The sequence below is a fragment of the Hermetia illucens genome, chromosome 5, assembly GCF_905115235.1.
Source record: "Hermetia illucens chromosome 5, iHerIll2.2.curated.20191125, whole genome shotgun sequence".
NCBI classification, from domain to species: Eukaryota; Metazoa; Arthropoda; class Insecta; order Diptera; family Stratiomyidae; genus Hermetia; species Hermetia illucens.
The window spans coordinates 25535137-25561041 of record NC_051853.1 but is presented as its reverse complement, the minus strand read 5'-3'; the positions used below and the strand labels follow the sequence as shown (position 1 = coordinate 25561041).

Genomic DNA, 25905 nt, shown 5'->3' with positions numbered 1-25905 from the left:
CTCCGCCGTTTGACACAACGTTTGTACGCCAACGAGGAGGCATGTGTCATAAAGGCACAATATAGATCAGCAAAAAGGAGACTCCGCGGCGATATAAATAAAAGCAAAGCTCGCGGCTGGCAAAATCTTGTTAATGAGGTGAATGATGACCCGTGGGGACTTGGCTATAAGCTTGTCACTCGGAAAATCCGGGCTCTGCGGAAGCCCTGCATATTGAGCACCGACCAGATGGACCGCATTGTGCGGGCATTGTTCCCCAGACACCCTGTACGGGTTGATGTAAACAGCGCGGAAAGCGTCGTGGATTGCCCCCTTTTCACAATGGGAGAACTCGAAGAAGCGGTTCTCACTATGAAAAACAGGAAGACGCCAGGTCCTGATGGCATCCCGGCGGAAGTTTACAAACTGGTGTTCCGCCAACGGCCAGAATTGCTGCTCGAAGCGTTCAACGCGTGCTTGAAGGAGGGCATTTTTCCTTGTCGCTGGAAAGTGGCCAGACTCGCGTTGATTAGTAAGGGTAAAGGAGACCCAGAGCTCCCGTCTGCATACCGACGGCTGTGTATGCTTGACACGGCCGGAAAAGTGCTCGAGAAGCTCATCAGGGGTTGACTCGCTGAAGCGATCCGTGCTGCCGGGGACTTATCCGCAAGGCAGTTCGGGTTTAGAACAGGCAAATCTACAGTGGATGCTGTTATGGAAGTCGTAGATGCGTTTAATCGAGCCGGGGCACACAGCCGCCGATCTCGACGGATAGTGCTCCTCATAACGCTTGATGTCAGAAATGCCTTCAATTCCGTAAGATGGACAGATATGCTAAGCACACTAGAGAACTCCTTTCACGTGCCAAGCTATCTCTTGCGGATATTGAGGGATTATCTGAAAGACCGCTCCCTGTTCTATGAGACGCTAGAGGGCCAGAGGAGGATGGAAATCACGTCCTGAATAGCGCAGGGATCCATCCTAGGGCCGGACCTCTGGAACGCTTCCTACGATAGTTTGCTGAGACTCGATATGCCTGAAGAGTCGCGCCTGGTCGGTTATGCAGACGACGTTGCGGCACTTGTTGCCGGACGCACTGTTGAACAGGCGCAAAGCAGACTTGGCATATTGATGCGACGGGTAAGCGGATGGATGACTGCTCACGGTTTCAACCTTGCGCTGGAAAAAACCGAAGTAGTCATCCTGACCACAAGGAGAATCCCGACCTTGCGTCCCATATCGATCGGCGAGTTGACTATAGAGTCAAAACCAGTGATTAAATACCTTGGTTTGATGTTTGACTCGAAGATGAGCTTCTTCGAGCAAATCAAAGCAGCCGCGGACAGGGCTGCATCAGGAATCGCGGCCTTGAGTCGGCTAATGGCGAATGTCGGGGGCCCTATATCAACTAGGAGACGTCTCCTCATGGGAGCAACGCAGTCCGTCCTTCTCTATGGTGCGGAGGTATGGGCTGATGCCCTTGACAAGGAGGTGCATCGTAAACGCCTCGCTCAAGTGCAGAGGCGGGGAGCTTTGCGAGTGGCGACTGCTTATCGCACCGTCTCCGAACCGGCTGTGATGGTGATTGCGGGAGTGATCCCCGTTGCCCTCCTTGCCAAGGAGCGCAAAGCTATCTATCGTCGTAAGGGCGAAAACGTAAGAGAAGTGGTTGCCGTGAAGAACGTCAACACACCCTTAGCGAGTGGCAACTTTCTTGGCAAAATGAGCCAAGGGGCAAGTGGACTGCGCGGCTCATCGACAAATTAGACCCGTGGTTGAACAGAAAGCACGGTGAGATTGATTACTTCCTTACCCAACTTCTAAGTGGGCATGGAGGTTTTCAGTCTTACCTGCACAGGGTTGGGTAGGCGCGATCTCCTGATTGTGTGTTCTGCAATAGAGTGGCGGATGACGCTGAACACACCTTTTTCTCTTGCGAGAGGTGGGACGGCCTCCGCCAGCAGCTTTATGCAGACACAGGGGAGCTCTCTCCAGAAAACATTGTCAGAGAGATGCTGAAGAGCACTGGCAGCAGGAATCGTATTGCGCATTATGTTCGGGCTCTTCTTACTACGAAGAAGATTGAACTCGACCGGCAGAGGGATCGGACGGTAAGGGGTTCCCTGAACTAACAACTCCCTTCCTCCCCTCCCCTCCCGTTGGTGAAAGGAATTCCCTGACTTGAAGGCTCCCAAAGCCGGGAGAGCGGGAGGGCAAGCCCGAAGTAATGTGTCAAACGCGGTTCCAGGCTAGTTCTCTGATGACAGGGAGGTGTTTAGTTGGTAGTCCGCCAACGTGGTGTGGCGGGAGTCCAACACTCTGTGCGTAAACGCATTCACCTACCCTACTCCCAAAAAAAAAAAACAAAAGGTCTGATCCAGCCACTTGCTGGATTCGATATAAAGAGGTTCAAAAGACTGTAACGAAGAGCATAAGGTCGACGAAACGATCATCATAAAGACGTTTTTGCAAGGAGACCAACTCCCTTAAGGCAATCTCAAAGCTAAGGGGGATCCTTGTCAAAGAACGTAGCCAACAATTTAGTTACATACGCTTACAGAGCAGGAGGTGCACAGAAAGCGATAACAGCAGGAAGCAGCTGACGTAGATTCAAAGGTTCGGATGCCTAAGTATTACTGGAGTAATGAGTAGTACGCCTATTCTAAGTTATCCAGGTGGCTCTGATGCCTGCTGAACATATGGTTCCCTGATTCGTCTTCAAGAAGGCATATTTGGTCGCAATCACCAAAAGAGAAGAATGGTCGATAAATGGCCATGAGTCTTTTGGGATTATAAACTTAATAATCTTCACCGACGGGTCAGCACTAAACAACAATATAGCATGCCAGTTGGTGTGGAGTTGCCATCAGATGCTACTGAACGACAGAACGAAACATTCTTGATGTGAATCCTCAATGGTGTGGTCAAAACCAGCTCTTGGGATCCGGCCATCTACTGTCAAGCCCCCTCTGATGGGGGAAATGACAAGGATTCACCCAGCCGAATGGAGAAATTTGAACTTCTGCCGGCAGGCGAGAATCTTTATGAAGAAACCCGGGTCCGCTACAGCGACATTTTTGTTGTCCCTTAAGAAGTGGGACATGAAAACTCTTTTAACGCTTTTAACGGGACACTTTCCCTCAAACTACCACATGAAAAAAATCGAAGTTGTGGTCTCGGTCATATGCAGCCAATGCGAGGAGGAAGAAGAGATGGCCCTGCATTTCGTATGCAGCCTCCTCAGACCCCAGACGAAATAAGGCTTTCTTCAACGAAGGGTCGCATTATCTGTCTCTGGAGAATGTTCTCGGAGTCGCGGCGAAAACCTGCGAACTTCCTCAGCAAGAGGCCGATGAGTAGGCGATCTGGCGATTTTCGAGGATGGTATAATACAATGAGCCTTACAAAGATCTGAGCGTTTGGATCTTCGGCTCCACCCACTAAACTAAATTAGAATAACTAAAGTTTGTATAATACCATAAGCTGAATTGTTTTGCTTAGAATAAGAATATTGAGGAGACCACTGAAAGTTTTTATCGGTAAGCATTGACTTACTACTTGAAAGTTAGGATTTCATACTGAAATTTATGTATTTTCTTCCCTCCATTGAAGTTTCCTTTTATATATGTTTATTATCCCAGCAATTGAGATGGTGCAGAGATGAGCTGAACAGCCTGAATGGTTCGCGTAAAATCTTTCTCTTCTAGGTTCCCGTTTCAAGGAATATCGAGGAGAACAAGCAGGTCGACCAATCAGTCAGAGTGAGATTCGCTTTTCACAGCCCCACAGATTTTAGCGAGAAGTGGAATCTACCCTCACTAAGTTACTTGTTACTTCCTGACTCTGAATGGCGCATGCAGACTCTTCATGTTAAATCGAAGAAGATTCAGCGTTTCTACTACAATGCTCGGACACGAGAGTTTATCAGCCAGACACATAATGAATGCCGGCCGGGCGAAAGAAACTGTCTCCCACTCTGTTTCAAACAAAAATTACTTCAGCTTCGGCCGGCTTAGTCCAGAACTGGTCTAAAGTTTTTAACTTGAATATAATTCGCACCCAAGGCATGTTTGCCAATTAATATAAGTGAGCGTCAGTTGAGTCAGAGGTGAGGTAGTATCTGAAGAGTTGCCTCTACCCTGGACGAAGCCCTAATCGCAACAAAGCAAGCGAATAGATCACAGCAACCTGCATGAGAAAGTAACTTATATGGGACCATACCACTAGACTCAGCACACTCTATAATACACACTGCAAAGCTGGGATGAGGAAGGCGAGATTCACATGTAATCCTTTGCGATTGTGCAGATCAATTTGCAACCAGGCAACGGACACTAGGTGAACCGTTCTTTGGTGGCCTCAAGGAGACCTCTAACAATCAGATAAAAGGGTTGTTACCTTTCTTGAACTTCACAGGACAGATTAAACTCTGTCTCTGTTCTTCTTATAATGGCCATGGTTTTAAAAGTTGCGGCGTTAAAACATCGCAATACAGTGGTAATTGTACTCCACTTGGCAGACTAGCATTGTCACCTATCTACTTGCCAAATGCGAGTACTTTTCGACAGCTTCATTTTTTTGTCTTTTTTGACCATAAATCCATGGGTTAATTTTCGTAAGTGAAAGTCAAGGATATTATACCACTTTACTTGAAATAGGTTGACAATTTGGTTCCACAAAAATTGATGTTTCAAATCAAATCTTCGGTCGAACCAATGATGCTACAGTGACTTGAACAAAGGGAGAGTTCCTTCAGCCCCGCACCTCAATCTTTTCCGAGAAACTTGAACTTGTCCTCCACCGCTCTCCGCCACGTCATTCTAGAGCGACTCTAGACACGAAGCAAGACTCTATCAATACAGCTATGGAGATGTATTCTCATGGAATTTCCAGACAGATATGATCCATTAATAGAAGATTTCAAAATTTTTCTTAAAAGTGCAAATGAAGATAGATTTTATCAGGTCTCCTCCAAGTTAAAAGTAATACAAATGTTAGGCCTCTTCAGGAGGATTTTTCCATATTTATATGAATCTTGGCACATTAACATAAGAGAACATTAGTTCTAAATTCTATCTAGATAAAGAAATTGAAAATAAATCCTAATTTGCAAATGAATGAAAGCTCAACATTTAAATATGCGCGTATTTGAATGTCGCGAAAGGTCCAAACAACGTCATCTGTTGATGCAAACTCTTCTTTGATGTAGCTTCTTTTTGAATCTAGTTCGATCACCACAAAATCCACCACCGCCTATAACAGTTCTAGATAGAATTTGATGATATGTTAACAGAATTAGTGGAAAATTATCAAAAAAGGCGAAAAGAAATTTAAAATTCTTTAACTGACTTTTTTTGCACCTGATATCCAGGTCAGACCGTTTTTGGGTCCAACCTATTCCGGTTCCTCCGGATGAATAATGTAGATCACAATGAATGTTTTACATGAATTTTACATAAATTGGTGAGTTTATGGAATGCATGTTGTTCAGTTGACAAGTTATCTTAGAATTATCAACAAATTGTTAATATGTCGGCTAGAGATGATAATTTTTTACTGGGATAAAGATAAATATCTGAAGGTGGAGTAGGTGGCGTAGATTTTAAATGGGGAATTAAGAGAACAAAGCGTTTTTTCTACTATTAGGCTAGAAATAAAATGTTCCAAATATTCTAGTCGTAATTCAAAATTGAAAATGAAAATGGAATTGAAGAAAGTTTTTCATTTTCTATGTATGCGTTCGGAATCTTTCGTTGGATAGGTGCTAAACACTAATTTATTCATGTAGTATATAACCACCCATAAATTCATTTCAAAAAAAAGTGCAGGAAGTTGTAACAGAAATATTGTATAGGTTTACTGAAAACCCTCAAGTAGGACACACCGCTTGGAGCACGTATACCAAGGATTGTTGTCGGCAAACAGCAATGTCATTTAACTTTCTTCAACAATCCTTCGAAAAATTAGAATTGTCTTGAATTATTTTTCACTATAAATACCTAGGCAATATTTCCTTGAACCCATGACCTATACAATGCCATTTTTGCCTCCTTCACAAGCGGAGCAGAAGGTTACCTACGTTCTTCTTTTACTATTGATCCTTCCCATACATCAGAGCTGAAAACTAAGGAGGGTTCCGAGACAGGTATTTCTTAGACATAGTATTACATAGGGACCACGGAGAGAATAGTCGTAACTTGATATTGCTGCGGAAAAAAATTTCAATTCGCATTTTAAGTGAAATATTAAAATTAGATTTGGTGCTTGTCATGCACGTACATATTCGGGTTGAGACCCACATTGGGCGCCATTTTTAAAATCCATCCCAATTGACTATAGTTGATCACGATGAACATTCTCCCACCCTTTATTCTGTTTAGTAGCGGGTCGGCTCATCTGGGTTAGGTTTCACCTTCCTCCTTGTCGCAATCTTGCTTTGAAGGAAGTTGAATGGTTTTCAGGTTGTTATTTAACGTGTAAACCTGTTGCTACCTCAAGCGTTCTTTGGGCTATTTGTACGTCAAGTTAGCTGCTGAGGCCAACCTTATCCATACTAAGAATAATTTCTTTGGACCACCAGACACTTTCCTTCAAATCAACGACGACGAAAATATTTTTGCAATTGTGTTTATCTTGTCAAGATATTTATTATTTTGAAAACAAAAGTCTCAATAAAGTGACTGACGTTTTCGTCTAGGGCAGACGCAACTCATTAAACGCTGCATCACAGGTACATATGTCATATATGTTAATCGTCCCTTTATAAGTAATCGCAAATTATTTCCTGGACGAAACACATCTCATCATAATTTTGTGCAACTTTGACCTATAGTATGGAGCTGGGTATTGTCGTGCAAAAGACAAACATCTCGAGTCTCGACAACAGCAGTCGAGTCGTGGCTTTAATGGGGGCTGCCTCCCTCTTTTACGAACTGGCCTATTTGGGCCCAGCTGAAAACATCTGGTCAACACCTATACACCCCTCTAGTTCTATTCTGCTTTTCCAAAGCATCCTAACTTTAACTTGTCCGCTGTGCGGAAAACGTGGGTTTGCCAGGCATCAACTGAGAGTGGAGGAACATTTTCTTTCGCTGGACGTCTACCAAAGAAGCATAGCCCCAAGAACAGGGAGGACATATTGCCAGCACCCTTACTCCACTATAAACACTGTGTAACCTGCAACTATCAACTATCTTGCTTGATTTGGCTAACTCCAATTCTGGATTATTATGGAGAAACCGGATGCCATGGACAACAGCTTATCCCCACCCCAAGCACATACCCCCGAAATTGAGAACTGTCCCGGGAAGTCAAGGGACCATGCAAGTGAACAGAGGCTAGAAAAATTCTACTCAAAAAAAAACTTTACCAAGAAATGGTCCCGAAACCTCTTTTCTAGTTTGCAAGGTAATTCACGAGTATGGGGACCTCATTTCCTCGGACACACAAAACTCAAAAAATTATGGCCTCCTATGTTATATTATCAAAATACCTATCTTCAGCTCAAGCATAAACTTGGTACCGAAGAACCTTTTAATGAGCCTAAACAAGGAAAGCCTATGTGGAAGAATCCCCGCTAATCCCTCCAGCTAAAAGGAAGTTCGCTAGCCGCAACGATAGTTTTTCCAGAGAAATGGATGATACCGCGATAAGCTCGTCGATTTGCCATGTTTTTCTTTACATTTCAGTTTAAGGATGAAAAGAAAAATTCTCATCCCAGATGGGTACAAGAATAACTTTCCACACAAGAAACGATCAGGAGAGTAAAATTCGACCCCCTACATTACTCCAAACGGTCTGGAAAAACTACCATATAACGAAGATACTAGCAATAGAATGAAGAGAGTCTTTCATAAATATGATATACGTACGGTCTATGGTCCTCAGACTCAATTACCTGCGACAGAAATAACCGAATCTTATAAGATACCCCGAACACTAGAAAAAATGGAAGAACAATAACAATGCTTATATTTTAACCCCAACATTCCATTAACAAACTGAACAGTGCAAAGGTGCAGTTTATAAGAACCCCCGTGGAGAACAACGAATGTGAAGTAAAAATCCAGAGTAAACTGACATTTAGCTTCCCAATGAATCAAGACTGGAAAGGATGATGCTTGAGTACGTTGTCTGGAAGATGGCTTCACTGAGGTTCCAGAATCTGTGATGATGGCATACACATGTAATAAAAATATTGTTGCCAATTGGTGGTGCTCCAGGAGTTAGAATCAGGTATGAATGAAGTGGGACTCAGGGTCAACAAATTCAGCCTGAAATACGCGACTTTACAATGGACGAGTATAATTTCGAATTGCTGACCCAATTCGTCCCTCCCCTCGAAGGATACAAATGAAAAAAGTAGAATCCGAAAATGTATGACTAGTGCTCACAAAGGATTTTATGTGTTCCTCTGAATCAATCAACTGAAACCTTGACGCAAGTGGTGAAGACATATCTATTTTATTGAGAGGACAATCTTCAGAATAATTTTTTCAACTTTAAAGGAATTGTGCCAAATATTTATTGTTCCAAAAGCAGCTAGACGAATCCCAGCATGTAAAAGGTACACCCCATGGTAGCCCATTCAAAGGAAGAACCATAAATCATTCAAGGGATTCAATTGAGTTAAATTACAATTGCTTCCACAGCTTTTTGATCGGAGGTCATGGCCATAAATTAGCAATAACTGGAGCCTATGCATCAGAGCATTCTCTACCATCTTCCTCTTTTTCTTCAGCATTTGTTCTGTTCGCAAGCGAGGCTCGTCGTGATCGGTTTCGCGATTTGGTTCTATCAAATGCCTGATCTGGATGCAACCGCGAGGCTTTCAAGCCACCGTTGTTTCGGGCGGCATTTTGGTCGTTTACCATCGACTTCGATGTTCAGACCAGTATTGGCAAGTGAATTCTCGTTAGCGCGAATTACGTGACGATACCTTCGAAAACGACTCTCTCACAATTTTTCCATGATCGGCACAACTCCATTTCGAATATGATCAAAACGTGTCATGCCATTAGTCCAACGCAACATCTTCGTCTTCATTACCACAAGACGCCGTTCATTGCCTTTTATAGTCAGACAATACTCAGAACCGCAGAGAGGGCCAGGACGGACGTCATTGCGGTAAATTTTAGATTTGAGACGTTCGTTGATATGTCGATCACAAAGAATATAGCCGATGCTGATAGCATCGACCCGAGGTATTTAAATCACTCAGTTCTGGACAGGTCACTGCCGCTGAAAGTGATTGTGCATGTTTCATGGGAATCGGTCGTCAAAAACTTAGTTTTATTTAGATTCAACCTGAGACCGTATTGCGTGAGGCGATCATTCCATTTTTGAACAAGCTGCTCGAATACCTTACCATCGTCGACAGTGAAATATGTTTTCTTAAGTTCTAATATTTCAGGCGCTGTCACTCCTGGCTACACTAAGGTGCAAGTAAAGTACTGTACGCCTAAGCCGCATAGGTGCATCAGATGTGGAAGGATACAACCATTTTTTGCAAGTCCAGCAAAACCAGATGTACAAAATGCGGAAAGATAATGATGTGCAAGCGACTACGTGGGAGAACCAGATATGTCTTATGCAACAGCATGGATCACTTTAATTGAGATAGATTACATATATCCAAAACAAGTTGAGCATCTTGAGTTGAACAAAATATCGGCCACCATGGACATATCAATCGCCAAGGCCTTCCGGTCCTTCCATTGTCAGTAGGTGATTCAAAATATTTCCTCGTCCCCATGTAATGGTACATTTCTAATGAAGTGAAGAAAATTTTGAAGAGAAGTAAGAGACTAAAGCAATAAACAGATTTCTACTTTTTGCCAAGGTTTTCCAAACCCTTTCAGGGAGAGCATGATTGAATATCATCCAGAACAAATCGCCAGCAGGCAAAACTAATTAAAGCCTCTTTACAAACTATACATACATACAATGGGGCTTCTCTAGCAAAAATTAAGACACCTAACTCAAGATCACTGGAGAAGACGTTTCCAATGATTCGAATAACTTTCCTATTTTTTGTTTTTTAAAAACATCTTTTGGATTTAGCGAATCTTATTGAACACCCCCGGGTTGATATGTGTACCAAATGACTCCTGTTCATTCCTTTATGAAGCGTAGTTTTCAATCAGACACTTTGCGACCCAACGTTGATGGACAAGGCGAACAAAGGGGAGCATAAGCATCCATGACGAACCAGCATTCGGAGCCGAGGCAAGGAGATTGAAGGGTTGGCTCTCAGCCAATTCAACCATCACGACTCTCTTCCTCTCTTGTCTAACTGACAAATCCTTGTTGTTCCATTCAAAAAAAAAATTTTTGAAGGCTACAACTCGGTAGAAGCTCAGTGCTGAATTCTATTCTAGTATTCAATCATAAATTTGGTAAGTACTAACCAACGACCCTATTAAACTTCCAAAACTGGAATTAGGACGCGAAGAAATTATTTATACAATCATAGTCACCATCGGCGGCCCAACAGCCTATGTCCGATCTAGACTCCATACATCCCGATTTTCGGCCAAGCTCCGCTAGTTTGGTATCCTTCATAGCTGTCTACCACCGTAGCCTACGCCATAGCTTCAAGTGAGAGCGGTCTGCTACGTCTTCTTTACGTGCCAATGATATCACCCCTACAGACTTTCCGGACTGGGTTATTCCCACCCAATTGGATTAGGTGACCCTTCCCCCGTAACCTATTAAGCCGAATGTGATCCACAACGAGTCATAAATTTCGTAATTATTTCGTCTACAAAATTATCCTCCTTCTGTAAGCGCCCAAAAAATTAGGAGTTTCTACTTGCGAACCTGGCCTCAACCCAAGCTTCCGAGGAATATGTTAGGACTGACAAGATGATTGCCTTGTACAGTTTGAACTTTAACCCTTCAACGTTTCCAGCCAGACAGTTTTTGTAAGCTGGTCAAATAAAAACAATGAAGATAGAAAACTACAAATTTGTGACCGTTGAAAATTTCTCCTATCTGAGGTCGAAAATCATAACCGATAACAGCTCTGATGATGAAATCCGCATCCGCATCTGTTGGCAGCCAACAGAGCCTTTTTCAGCTTCCAAAAATTTTTCGCTCGAAACGTCTCACCGTAAGGTCAAAGCCCTTGCTGTACAAGTAAATGATCTTGCCAGTCCTTATGTATTCCTAGGAGACCTGGGAATTTCCCGGAGAATTTTCTCCTCTCTCAATTCTGGCCTTCGAATTAATAAATTGTTAGGAGGTCTTGAACTTTGTATATATTCTGTGCAATCCACTTGGTTTCTTGGAGATATCCGCTATTGATTGATTTGATCGGATTTAGGCTACGTAACTTTTAGCAATGTCTTGTAATGAAAGGCGACTCTTAAAGGTTTGACTAACTTCCGCAAACTGGCCGACAAAAAGACAAGCAAGAAAGTGCGGGCGGGCATTTCTCTGGAGTAGACAGGGTTGAGCAGGGAAAATTCGTCACTTTTTCAGTATTTTGAATACCCCTCCCGGAAAAATCAGTTGAGGACGTGATTTGTTGTAGATCTTCCCTGGTGATTTCGGCACTCAGCTCATGACTTATCCAGCTCCCCGGTCTAGTCGGCACTTTTCTTTTTGGTTTTTCACTTTCATCTTCGCGTCCGAAGCGTTTCATCTTCGCGTCCGAAGCATTTCCTCTTCGCGGGATATACCTTTTTGTGTTGAAGGTTAGGGTGTGCTTTATTATACAGTAAAGGAGTATCGTGTCTTCTCGTCAACACAGCTACAAACATCCCGGTGACGTGATGCAGACATGGGTTGATGATAGCTTGGATCCTGTGAGTAACTATAGCTGTTAGTTTCCATGTGCTACTCCACATAGCAGTACAGAGTAAACGTTCCCAGAAGTTTCAAATTAATATTGGTTTTGAAACAATTACATTTTCAGATTATGGAGGCCCTCATAACACATCAAACGCATCAAGTTTGCTGCTAGTGTCCGCAAAAACCGCGATATACAATGTGTCGACCCCCTCGATATTCTGTTCATTGATGCAACCAGAAAAGGTAGACTGGGAACCTTGGTTTTGTTGGTGTTTGTCTTCGACACTGCGTATCGCCTTCTCCAAATACAGAACCATCAAGTCAAGGTACATGACTTAGAGAGCAAACAGACGTGGAAAGAGGAAAGTATCGGTGACAAAATGCAGCCGGAGGGATTCCCCATTAGACTTTAAACTTCATTGCGTTCTTATCTCAGTATAGCGAGTGGCATTTCGCTCTATCATATGTCGCATTAATAATAGCTATTAGTTTCTCCGGAATGCTTCTCTTGCCCAGAGCCGTGGACATGTTGACTAATAGGAGGACATGGCAATGGATTAGTCACATGTAACGAAAGAGCAACGAATACATTGACCGTGTGGTGGAACCTCTGAATCGAACCCAGTTCGTCATGGATTTTAGTGATCGCCTTTGCGTTATCCTGCTGCTGTAGGGGCGTAAGTGTGATTACAATTGAATTCTCAATCAATTGAAAATATGTAAAATAGAGGGAAAAGTGGTAAGACAAAAAGACCTTGTAAATGTCCTCTACTCCAAAAAGGAGACATGCGATGGCTTTATTTAATGAAATCTCCTCGGAATGGTCGACCAGAGGGTCGCCAGAGAAATACATGGCATATAGCTGTGGAGAAGGGGTCCAATCTTCTCGGAAGGTCCCGGTGGGAGCTAAAACCCATCTGAATAAGCCAGCAACGATGATTGGTACACTATGCCTTGAGGACCGTCTTATTGTGGATAAAATCCGGCTCAACAGGTTGCGGAGGGCGGATCACCTAATCCGTATAATAATCGTGTGGATGAGGATGATCCAGCCCGGAAAGTCTGTAAAGGCAGTACCTATGATAGGAAAAGAAGAAGAGGCAGACCCTGCCTGAGATGGCGTAGGTCAGGACGCCAGACAGTTTTTAGGGAAATCGAGATACAGGCAGGCCTAGACCGGATACCGGTTGTTGTGCCGTTGATGATGATAATGAAAAAGGCTCAAAGATTTATGGGATCTATACACTGCTAAATCTATTTGCGATCTACATAAATACAAGAAAACCTGAGAACGAGCCATAAAGACAATAAATACTGCATAAACATACCAAACTGGTAATTCGTTATTGGATAGAAAGGAGGTGAATAGTAAGATCTGAAACTGGTCCCCAATTGCTAGGTCATAATATATGGAAAAGCATGAACAAAATTGGTTTTTTTTATGAGAACTGTCGCGAAACAATAGACTCTTATTAAATGATTAGACAGCGAATCAGGTTACCAGGTACTATTCATTAAACTTTAAAAATTTTCTCACAAAAGATGACATTTTTTTTTTGTTACTTTGCAAATCAAGAAAACCATAAAAGACAACATAAATACATTCATACGTATCTTACCTTAAATAAACGAAGAATTGTGTCGTCTGAAATTGTTATATCCCAATTAACAACTCTTCTCTGTATATGACGACTCTCTGTCTGTATCTGCAATTTCACCGATGACTCTTTGTATCTTTTTTTTTGTTGTTATGTTTTTTTAGATTTATAATCTTATATGTTCTGTACGTTTGTTTCGCGACAAGTTACACGCTATTATACTATTATTCTTTTATGTTTTATGCTTTTTTATGTTTTATGTGTGTTCGTTTATTCCTGGGTGCCGGGCAATAATGAGAACAGCTAAACCAAAAACAAAAAAAAAACAATTGTACTTGATTTACCACCTTTGCAAGAGTGTACTTCCGTCGTTTAGTTTGATTACACACCGATAATAGTACTCGCAATAAACCAACAGACGAAAAAATATAAAAGATATGTCGTGTTTCGTATTCTTTAAGATACAAAGCGAAACACGCGACAATGAAGATGAAAAAATTCTTTAATTTAAATCTTTTTTTTGCTCTTTTATTTGACCTAGTATCTCTTTTTCTTGATTTTTGTTTATGAATGAATTAAACTTTCGAAAAATTTATTAGCACTTCTTTGCTACTGAATGAATCACTTTTTTAGAGGAATTTTGGTCAACAGATTGTTTCTTTTTAAGATTGATCTTTTAATGGTTTTGGAGCGTATCTTTTATTCAAGTTTTAATGGTGCGATCAGGAGAATTTGGGTAAATAATTTCTATTCTAGTTAACTTTGATCCTTGATTAAATATTTCTGTGGAAATTTCTTTCTTAAAACTTTGGTGGACCTTTTAGACTTCAAAAAAGATTAATTAAATACCAAATAATTTAAAAAAATGCTGATTACCAATTTAATATTTCACACAAAAATAGATTTATCTCAATTGAATAATTTCTTTATTTTTTAAATCAAAAAGAATCAAAATCCAATTTTGTATAAATGGAACTAATACTCTGAATTGTTTGACCATGCAGCAAACGGGAATTAGAATATCTTTTATCCGAAATTCAAATATGCCTCCAGAAAAGTATTTTATTCCAAATATACTGAGGAAACTGTAGATGAAAACCGTATGGAAGCAGGTTTAGATCTTAATCTTAAATCACATATTTCCTCCCATTATCAATCCACCGGTAGAAATGAACGTTAACTAAAGATACTGAATCTCAACGGTCAAAACTGAATTTATATTTCGAGAAAAACTATAATAATATCAATAACTGATACATCAACAAGTATGTGCATCCATACGCGCATTTTTGTTTTGTTTGTTAAGTATCTTATGGCACTGGTCTTATGGACTATGTCGCGTCTTCTTTCTCAATATGTTATGTATTACCGCTTCGCGGCGGCGTCCAACATACCTACATACAGGTATTTTCCAAGAAGACCGATCATTGACCAGGTTATAAAACCTGTGTGTTAAGTTTTTTCGCGGACGAACGAGCCAACAACAATTCGTCGATACTGTATCTATAATACTTTTTTTATGAAAAGTGCATTCAAGAAATGCAGTGGAAAAAAGTAAACGCTAGACTCAATGCATCGTTGATAAAGAGATAGTTTGGCAAGGATATTTTCTGTCAGTAAGTCTAGGTAACAGTCAAGACAGCTAGAAGGCTCTAAATCAAAAAGTTTGAAAGATTTGGAGCAGTAACCCGTAAAATTGACGTATCCTGGGAAGGAGTTCTTTTATTTGATATCAAGGCCAAAAGGCATAAAAAATCTATTCTAGATCAACGAAGAAACCACCAACTATAAACAGAGCTATCCGCCACAATTAACAATTCACAAAATTACGCTAAATGCACTTTTAAGCAATTACTCCAAATACCACAGTCTAAAGATAAAAGATACCACGATGGCATACAAATATGAAAAGATCAATCTTAAATAGTTATTCCCGGATCTACTCAAGATCACTGCAATAAGATCGTATGTAGGTAAATATCCGTAATCGTCGTTTCACTTGTTACACTTTTCCACACTATACCCAGAGACGATGATGGTGATGATGGTGATGGTCAAGTCAATTCCAATGCGAAAATCCCGTAACTGAGCACTTCTTTTTTTTCGTATCTTCTTCGCATACACACAACAATTTTCCTCTTTAAACGAACTTTTCTTAACGTGATTCGAACCAAAAAATAATTTTGGTATTAGATACAACTATCTTTTCTAATTAACCAGATTAAATAGAAAAAAATATGCACCGAAAAGTGCATTTATTGAATCCTTATTGCGGAAACGATAAACGAAAAAAGCACAGGATAGTGGGTCCGGATTGTATCTGTACCAGTACAACACACACGTGTTGGCCAAACGACCGTCAAACGTAAAATACCTTGGAAGGTGCAAAAGATTTTTCAGTTTCCTCTTGTTGTTTCGTCTTGTTGATGATGTTGCTGGTGTGTTTGCTGATAATACCGCATTTAGTTGCTGTTAGTTATTCGATTCGACATGTATCTTTTAAGGGGGGACATTGGTATCAGTGGGGGGAAATTCCAACCCAATACTTGATCGAACACTATTCTAATTATTCTGATGGAAAATCACATAATAAGATAATCTTTTGTCTTATTAACACAGAAACCATTGTAGAAATCATCCTAATTCAAAACTGCAGTTTCACCAAATTAAAAAGCTAAATGCAGCGCAAAGTGCTCTAAAATCTAAAAAAAAAAGGCGAAACAAGATCATTCGCAGAAGCAAAGTATCTTTTACCTTAATTTGTAATATCTTTGTCTGCTCTTTAATTTAAAAAAGAATCTTTTACTCCCAAAATTGTATCTTAGATAAAAAAACCAATCATTTCAACCAAAATCCCCCATCACCTGCCCCCTTAACTATCTTTTCACTGTTGGCTTTCTTCTCCAATTTCTTCTTTACTCTTTTACTATTGCTCAACTTCTTGAGACACAGATTATGCGAGCTTGAGCGCGAGGTAACTCACGATGTCCGCTATTCCTCCGCCATACCACCAACCATTTCTTACTTCTTGTCTTTTCTTAACTTACCTCTCTTATTTGATGTTGCTCCCGCAAAGAAGTCACTTTTAGCTATTTTGCTACTTATGTATCTCCATGGACTTCTTCAACTTGAGTCCCAACTTCTTTTCTTTTTCAGTTTCTTTTGCAAACTCTCCGTTTGACTACTGTAGACATTGGTATTACCTTTTTTGCCCATTTGAGGGTATACTTTAGTATCTGGAAGTGATCATTCATAGAGTCAAAGTTTTTTCTATGCAGTCTGAGATCTTTACTCATTGGAACTTCTAGTTGTTCTAGGTTTTTGCTTTTTAATGTTTCAGATACGAGAGAGATATGCAATCTGTGGTTTCGGGCTGATGATAATGGATTTTACTGATTTAGATTTAATTAGTGTTGAAATTGGTATGACAGAAGAGGAAAAAGCAATGACTTTTTGCAGGGATAATTGGTGAAATGATGGTAAACAACTTAAACCTGCCACTGCCACTCCTACTGGAAGAGTTTAATGACAGCCTTTGTAAAAAGCAGTAATTCCGTATATGCTCAACATCTTACTCTTGGTCCTAAGATTTTCGAACAAAAGAGAGTCAATTATTACCAGGGCTCAATGGTTTTAGAGAATCATTTAACTGGGCAAAAGGGGGGACAGTATTCCCACTCATAACTGTGGACTATCCATCCACAAAAACATTGATGACTAACTGTGCTTTTGTAGGAATCCACGAAAAGTTGCAGAAACATTTTGTTTGAGGATTAAAGGATCCTCAACCCGCATTCCCATGATATCAGACCGGACCAGCTGGAGACCAACTTACTCACACTTTTCTTGGTCCACGGACCCGTCATTTTGAGCTTAGCGCTCGTATGTTCAAAAAAAACAGGGACGAAGGCGGCTTACGGTTTCCTTCAAGGCAGAGGCAACTTATCAGATGCTACCTCACCTGTGCCCTGGGAGAAGCCTGAACGAAGAGCTTCGCAGAAGTCAACGCTTTTCTTTTACTCCAAAGGAAAAGTGGATATCCTTCCGAAGAAAGTCCAAATATAATATCAATTAAAACTAAGGACGTCCACAAGTTATCTCTTGTGACCAAAAATCCGATTTTGAATAGAATCCGCCAATATGAGTGCAGTCCACTGAGGAGACTGTCAAAAGTGTCTTTTCCATTTTTTACACAATCCTCATTACCTCGTCCATGGAGATACCTTTCTTTTCACCTCAAAGCCGGGATTAAGGTTAGTTCGGTGTGTACTGATTCAATTATTGTATATCATCGAGATATTAAGGAGTTCCGTTCTAACGAGATCTCCACCGATAACACCGCAGTATTTCGCCAGACGAAGCTCGTCCCTCAAAGTTTTCCAAGAAAACACTTTCCCCATTGGATTTGAAGGTAGCTAATGACCTGCCAATAGAGAGAAGAAATCATGAAGCGCAACAATGCTGAGATAGTATTTGTTCTCTAGCGAATTACCAGTTGATCTGATCTTCCTGTCTTCCGATAAGAAACCTCTGTCTGGGGACAGGAGCCTCACCAAAAACTGGAGGAACAATACCAAATTTTTCGATGTAGTCTTGCCTGATACAAAAAACTGTATTTTGAAGTTTACAAAAATCGTGGGTACCGCTAATATGGTTCTTATGAACAAGGACAACGGAGAAGTACATTATTCCTAAAAGATCTTAAGTGGGACTCAGTTTTTCGGTCCTCCATTAATCGAATTCAATTTTCTTCGCAATAAGAAAAACCCGAAAATTATGTTCAATAAGACCCCATCTGCCGTCCGTGATCAACATCCCTCCGACTGATCCATTTTACTTCCGCAATAAACCGGGCTAATAACTCGTACGAAGTTGCACTCCGGTACATGTTAATATGTAAGATGCGGATCTTGCCAACCATGTCCTAGTCTTTTAAAGTTCCGTCCCGAAGACTGGGCACCGTCAGCATGTATGCAATGAGCCCTTCTCTTTTTCGTTACAAGTCTTTGCTTCGTGGCAAGCTGTAGTCCTGTCAGATCCCCGGCAGATTGTAAACGTGTGCTCATAGCCTAAACAGCTGTAACACTTGATAGGGACTATCCGCATTCGCACCCTTCATACTATGCATCCAATCCAATCTATCGCGTACTTCTCAGCAACTTCCACCACATCGAACATTTTGCCACAACTCGTAGAAATGATACATATCCGGGCATTAGTTAGTTACCTCTGGACATTCACGACTGAGGGTCTCCTCCCCTTTGACAAGGGACGTCAAGAACACATAGAATCTTGACTAGAAACCTGAATCTTCTCACCCAGTACCCTGCCTTGCAGAATGTGCTTTTTTTAGTTGCTTCGGGGCTTAGTTCAAGGAGGACTTTGCCATCCTTCGTTGTCCGTACGAATTGCACTTCTACTTCGAATTTGATCCTATAGCGGATCTCACTGAGAACTTCGAAAATGTATTGCCCTCGGTTGGTTTAATGAGCAGAGCCGACGATACTACGTGTTGTTTCCTCTTACCCCTAATCGCCTTCTTTTTTTTTGAGTTCGGGAAGCTACCTGAATTAAGTCTCCTATGTATCTATGTATCTTTCCCTTCCCGTTTTTCCCCCAGTTCGCCTCCCAACAGATTGTCTTCGTTTGACGCTTACGGTGTTCACAGTAGAAGCTTAGTTTGTTTTGCTTTTCGCGTGTCTTCCCCTGCTGACTGTGTTTGCCTGCAGAAGGAAATATGGTCCACGAGCTCTTCCAAGAACGTTGTAAACCGCACGCGCTTCATCACTGGAGACTAACGCTTAGCAAATTCTGAAACTCACAGGCGGTTCAATACTACTCGACCAGTTCCGCGAAGGGGGAGGCTCTTGACCCACGCCACAACTACCACCTTAAAAGAGCTAGTCTCACATTACCACATCGATGTTGGCAGGGAGCCATCGATGGCTACTAGGACCCCCAATGGAATCACTACAAAAAAAGCAAGGCACCTACAACGAAAAGCTATTACCTAGGACATAGGTGTACTGCCAGCTAGGAGGTCGGTACTACCTTCCCGGGTATCTCGGGGACGTCACTCCCCGTTTCGTGAGCGACCGTTAAAGATCGCAGACGACCACTGAATGGGTTGGTTGAGGATAAAGATGGCGATATTTCTCACCAGTCAATTGTCAATTATCAATGTCTGAAGTGGTAACCAAAATAATAATATTGCCGTAACAATCCAATTCGGTCAGGGCCTTGAAGTGTGTTAGAGCACTTCATTCAAGACCGTAACGGTCCACTATAGAATTACAGTACCCAATAGGAGGCAATGTGGTCAGGATTGCGCTCGGTAACCAAAAGGTCGTCCCAAAATTCGTGATTTGATAACTTAGATTATGAATTCCAGGCTGCGTTCAAAGAAATACAAGGCATCACACACTACCCAATATTTAGATGCAGTGGCAGGCTTCACATGACTAAGGTACTTCGATTCCTCGCATCTAGACAAGAACATTGGTCCATAGAAGAGGCGGTTCACCCTATCATCTAATTGTCCTGGTCGCGCGACATACAATTACGACAATATCAAGTTATACAGTGCTGGCCATCTGTAGAAAATTTTCGCAGAGACCTCGAATCTCGTAATGCTCGATAGCGTGGAGTCCATAAAAGAGCGAAAAAGGTTGAGGAGCATCGTTATCTGATTGAAAAGATACTGAAATGAGAGAAGAATAGGCCTATGATAAACACTTCAGAGTGGATGTAGAAAACAAGGTAGGGGAATTAGATTACGGTAAGAAAGTGAGGATGTCAGCAAAGGTGGACGCGCTGGTGTAAATCAAAACTCACTCTATGAGGCAATATTTCATGCTAGCCCTCAAGAAATAGCGCCAAGCTAAAAGTAGGAATCGCTTCAGTGGATGAGAATCCCGTACGCTGGTGCTACCTGGCACAGCAATTTTTTTTTCTTTGGGCAAATCGGAAGAGGTGTTGACGTCACCGGCCTAATTTCTATTCAGTCAGTTCAGTTCCTGAGAAAAGGCCCTAGATTAAAGTGTGCACTTTTTAGCCCAGTCACCAAAATGTTCGCTTTCTCCGACATATACGAGACTCCCAATCCTGCAAGCTAGTCATTCTAAGATAATGAGACTTCTCTCCTGCGGCACTCTGCTAGTTTACTCCACAGAGCCTAAAGAAAGTTGACATGAATCCGGAGTTGACTCCAAAATCTAGACCCTGATTGAAGAATATTTCAGAACCACTGTGCTATACACCAACGGTGACTTCTAACACAGAAAAGAAGGATGCTTTTTAAAAGCAACTGAACATAGTCCAGGAGAGGCTTTCTAAAGGTGATATTTTGATTGTGTTTGTCATCGTTGGGGCTCAGAATATTCATTCTTCAGCCATCTCGATCCATCTTCGTCAAAATAAACTACCCAGTGTTTTCGGGTCTTCCCACCGGTCTTCGCTCTTATATTCTCCTTTCAAGTACCCTTTTAGATACCCTGGTGTCTTCCACACGTCGAATGTGGGCAGCCCATTTGAGCCTCCCAGATTTAATTATTTTGAAACTTCAGGGTCGTTAAATGTTTGATACAGCTCGTACTTGGGTCTGATTCGCCATTGCTCGCCCTATTGGTTAGCTCCTATTATTCTCCAAAAGCTTTTAAGATCACCAGAACCGAGTAGCAATCTCTGTTCACGATATGAGTTCTTCGTTTTACTTCGTCGATCACATTTGCATCTTCCCTCATACGCCTATGAATTGGCGCTAAAAAAAACACTCACAGTCTTTCCTGCCTGTAGTAAGAGGCCACTAAAATGGATAGAAGTTTGTGCACTAGCAACCTGTTAATTTTAGTTATCGAAAACGGACTATGAATGGTTTCTGAAATGTGCCCATGCTTTTCGATAACGGTATCAAGAGTCCTCAGAATGATCGCTTTCTTCAACTTAAGCGGGAATTCCAGCAATATAAGCTGGACATTCTGAGCCTGAGGCAAGTCAAATCGTGGAACACTGGAGAGTACTCCTCTCCCTCTTGCGATAACGATAAGGCAAGTGGTAACAGAATCCGGGTTTTATCTGACGACTGCCACGTAGCGATCTCGCTTGATCTGGGAGCCGATTTCTGACAGACTTCTGACTGCATGATTCCGGTCGAGGTTAAGGAACTTCACTTCAACTGTGAAGTTCTGCAACTTCCACTGCCCCGTCGTTAATAGCACATTGTTCAAATACAGAGCCTGCGGCAAGGAACCGTACAAACAATCAAATACTGTTTTACCGGGTGCTACACTGGTGGTGGTCGACCACGTCCCGAAGTGGCGTCATAAGATCTGGCTGACTACGCAATCGTGAAAGCGGATCGATGAACGGAAGGGGTTGAAGATTCTACTGACCGCTGCGGGTGATGGCCAACGTGTCGCGCTCGAACTCCGACACCGTGAGAAATCCCGGGAAGTTCAGTTTAGGGTGTGCCGTGCCAAGAAAAAAATAGCTATTGCCCTAGTGAGGCAAAAGGAAGATTTTTCCAGAAATGCATGCATGTGGTCGCAAATCTTTTGATCGTCCTGTGAAGGATGTCAACGGTCGACTTATCATCCATAATGACGAGCAACTGAAGAGGTGGAAAGAACTCGTCACTACGGTTCTTATCCATATCACATCCCATGAAGTTCCTCTTCTTGTGGATAAAATAGCTAGTCACCGTAGCATGCGGATACAGACTCCATCAATGCATTCAAACGGAGTAAAGCCGCTGGATTTGGCGGTCTCCCCGAAAAGTTATTTATCGCTACACCTGGAGTTACTGCAGATTTGCTATTTCTACTCGTACGGAAATCTCGGGAATCCCAAACTTTTCTCAGAGAGTAGAAGAAAGAAATGATCGCCAAACTTCCAAAGAGAGGGACCCGTTTGGATGGTGACAATTGTAGGGATATCTGCGTGCTCCGTGTCGCTGCAAAGCTAATAGTATTAAAGTCCGGTACGCATCAAAGAACATCTCGAAAGCTTGATCGAAAAGAGCAGGCTGCGCATGAACATCCTACTATCGTCTTAGAGCAGTGCGCTTAATTTAGATCTTCGTTTCACCTGCTCTTCATCGATTTTGAGAAAGCTTTCGATACTGTGAACAGGGTATGTATCTGATGCGCTCTATGTAGGAGGGGTATTCCGGAGAAACTAATAGTTATTATCGGAGCGCTCTATCTCAGGCAGGGCCTGCCTCGTCTTCTTTTTCTTATAGACTATAGATATTGCCCTTATAGACTCTTTGAGCTGGATCATCCTCATCCAAAGGGATTAAATGACCCACCCGCCGCAACTTATTGAGCCGGATTTTAGTCCTCCTCTAGTCTTCGAACTCTCCCGTCTTACGAAGCAGGCAATTCCTTTTACCCACGGGAGGGGAAACGAGGAGGGGAACTGTTAGTTCAAGCAACCCCCTACCATCCGGCTCCTCCGCCGGTCGAACTCTATCTTCTTTGCAACGAGAAGGGTCCGAACGTAATGGGCAACACGGCTCCACCTGTCAGCACTCCTCAGCATCTCCTTCGCTCTTCACCGAGAAACTTTCTCGAGGCTACTACCTACGGCAGAGGTATAATGCCAGCTAAGGGGTCAGAACTACCTGCTCGTGCACCTCGGGGACGCCACTCCCCATATCGTAAGCGACCCATTAAGGATCGTTGACGATCCCTCAGGAATCGACTCGATCTGGAAATTCCTTGACAAACATCGGATAGGTCTGATGCCGGCCGATCATATGGTTTTTGATTCGTTTTTGAAAAGACATACACTGTCGTAATTTTCATCGACGGGTCAGTCATGCAAAGCGAATCGGGCGCAGGGGTGTTCCCAAGGAATCCGATTATGGAACTGGCCCGACCGCTCGGAAAAGTGACAACCATATTCCAGACGGAGATATATGACATTTCATTGGCAGCAGAAGAATGGAGGCAGAAGGAGGAGTCGCACCATTCGAATTTGTTCCGACAGTCGGGAAGCATTATCAGCACGAAACGACAACGACGTATCAAGCCAGTTGGTGTGAAGTTGTCATCAGGTGCCGGGGTACTCAAATATCGTTAGTATTGAGGAGACTGAGTGACTGGCTCGCCATGGGTCTGGATCCACAATAGTGGGGGCAGAACCAGCTTTTAAAATCCGGCCATCCACGATAAGTCTACTCTGAAGAGTGAAATTGCAAGGATTCACGCAGCCGAGTGGAGAAATTTGAACTCTTGCCGGCAGGCGAAAATTGTTGTGAAAGAACCTGCGGTCGCCAGAGCAGCATTTTTGTTGTCCCTTAAGAAGTGGAACATGAAAACCCTGGTAGGGCTTTTCACGAGATAGACATTCTCAGATTCGTTAAAGTCTGCGAACGCCGTAGGCGGGAAGCCATTGAATGGGTAGGTAGGTAGCAGTGGTCGCTCCGAGAAACCCCATTAGCGCTGTAGAGCGCCATTTTGATACCACAAACTCCTAAGACCGCGACTGTTGTTATGAGAGCAGAGAGGCAGAGTCTGGCCGGGCCGGATCTTCAGAGCCAACCCGTAGCATTCACGAAGGAAAGCAGCTCTCCCAACCCAAAGAATGGTTTGCCCAGTGTCCGTAGCCTGACTGTAGCAGAGCTGAGCAATCTCCGAGAAAGTGCATCAGGGTTTCCCTTCCTTCTCCGCAGCTTCGGCAATGCGAATTATAGGGTATCCCGAGTCTGGCAGCATGGTCCCCTATAGGCCAGTGCGCCGTGCAGACCGCCGTAATCTTGAATGCATTTGCACGCGTCTGGCACAGGAGCTTTCGTGATCGGGCTATATTATAAACGGCCCCTCCTTGACTTGGCACAACTCGTAAGTCTTCGCCATCTAAGGCCCGCGGCTGCCAGGTAGTGGGAGTAGACTCCGCCCCTGACAGCCGCCAGCGAAACACCGACTGTATTTACCGAAGGGTTGCCAAGAGCAGAGCCTCGTCTGGCCAATCCGTCAGCCCGCTCATTCCTCTTTATGTTCCTTTCTCCCGAAGGTCAGTTTGTGTGTGGCATAGTCCATGGGGAATATCCAGACTTCCGGAGATACTTCCTCTAGGATGTTACTGTGGCCGTAGGGCTTCGCTGCCCAGCATCCGGAATCACGTAGTCTGACACTACTGCACGCTGCGACGCATCTAATGTGCAGGTCTAGGGGGAGAAGATGCTGGAGTACATTGAGAGCATCTGCCGGGCAGGACTACAGAGCCCCAGTAGCACCTGCACACACGATTCTTTGAATCCTATTAAACTTCATCTTATTGTATTTTTCGCTCAAAGCCTGGTATTATACAGTGGAGCCCTACGTTAGGATCGGGCGCACTACAACGGTGTACATCCAGAAAACTATTTTAGGCCGGAGACCCCATTTCTTTGCAAAGGTGCGTTTGCAGGCATATAAGGCTATACATGCCTTCTTAACCCTCAGTTCTATGTTCAATCTCCAATTTAGCTTTGGATTCAGGATTACAACCAGATACTTTACATTAGAGGAAAGAACGAATCTTTATTCATTCAGCCATGGTAGGCGGAATTCAGGTATCCTTGTCTTGGTAGTGAATAGCATCAGTTCCGTTTTGGTTGGGTTTATGGCGAGTTCACATCTTGCAGCCCACAGGCACACCTTTCGCGACGCTCCTTCTATGATGTCGCTCATTATGGACGGAAACATCCGTGACACTAATATTACCAAGTCGTCGGCATACGCCACTCCCTTCACCCCGCTGCCTATCCAATGTTCTTAAAATTTCATCCATTACTATTAACCAGAACACCGCAGAGATGGCGCTATCGTAGGACGTGCCTCTGTTCACAGCTCTGGTCAAGTGGTTGCCTCCAAAATCCGACTGGATTATCCTGGTACTTAGCATGGATATGATCCAAGGCGTAAAACACCCCTCCATTCCAATACTGGTCAAGGCTTCCTTGATGGCTTTGGTACTAACGTTGTTGAAAGCTCCCTCTATATCCAAGAAGGCAGCTAGGGTACACTGCTTGTACTGCAGCGGCCTCTTAACCGTGTCAGTAACCTCGTGGAGGGCGGTTTCGGTGGATTTTCCTTTGAGGCAGGCATGATGAGAGAAAGGCGTTCTCTCCATAATCGTCCTTAAGGGGATGTCCAGGACGTGCTCGAGGATCTTCAGCATGAAAGAGGTGAGGCTGAATGGTAGAAAGTCCTTCGCGGACTCATGACTGCGCCTGCCCTCTTTCGGTATGAAAACCACGCGTTCGCGTCTCCAGGGCTGTGGTACGTATCCTAAAGAGGCGCGGAAAATCTCCACAAGCCACGGCACAACCCTTTCCTGCTGCTTCAGAAGCATGACAGGCATTATACCATCTGGGTCTGGAGATTTATATGCGTAGAAGCTGCTTATAGCCCAGCGGATCTTATCCTCGGTAATTACCGGTTTGATAGTCTCGCACAGCTGGGGTGGCCGCAAACCATCCAACGAGGTTCTGGCTCATAGTCCTTCTCGCTGGCGAGAAAGTGCGTTTGAACCAGCAGCTCCAAGC

General features: G+C 43.0%; 2 protein-coding genes across 4 annotated transcripts in view; one reads left to right on the top strand and one right to left on the bottom strand.

The window, feature by feature from the left end:
* LOC119656966 overlaps window positions 1–15738 on the bottom strand; it is a 244069-nt gene extending 228331 nt beyond the window's left edge. The window contains exons 1-2 of one of the 2 annotated variants that reach the window (XM_038063688.1): window positions 15397–15738; window positions 13395–13982 (exon numbers count right to left, since the gene is read on the bottom strand). The gene's annotated coding sequence lies outside the window, so the exon portion shown is untranslated. The remainder of the gene's footprint in view (window positions 1–13394; window positions 13983–15396) is intronic. The other variant, XM_038063686.1, reaches the window with a different exon arrangement.
* LOC119656968 (synaptic vesicle glycoprotein 2C-like) overlaps window positions 1–25905 on the top strand; it is a 239876-nt gene that overhangs the window by 162376 nt on the left and 51595 nt on the right. The gene's annotated exons all lie outside the window — the stretch shown is intronic.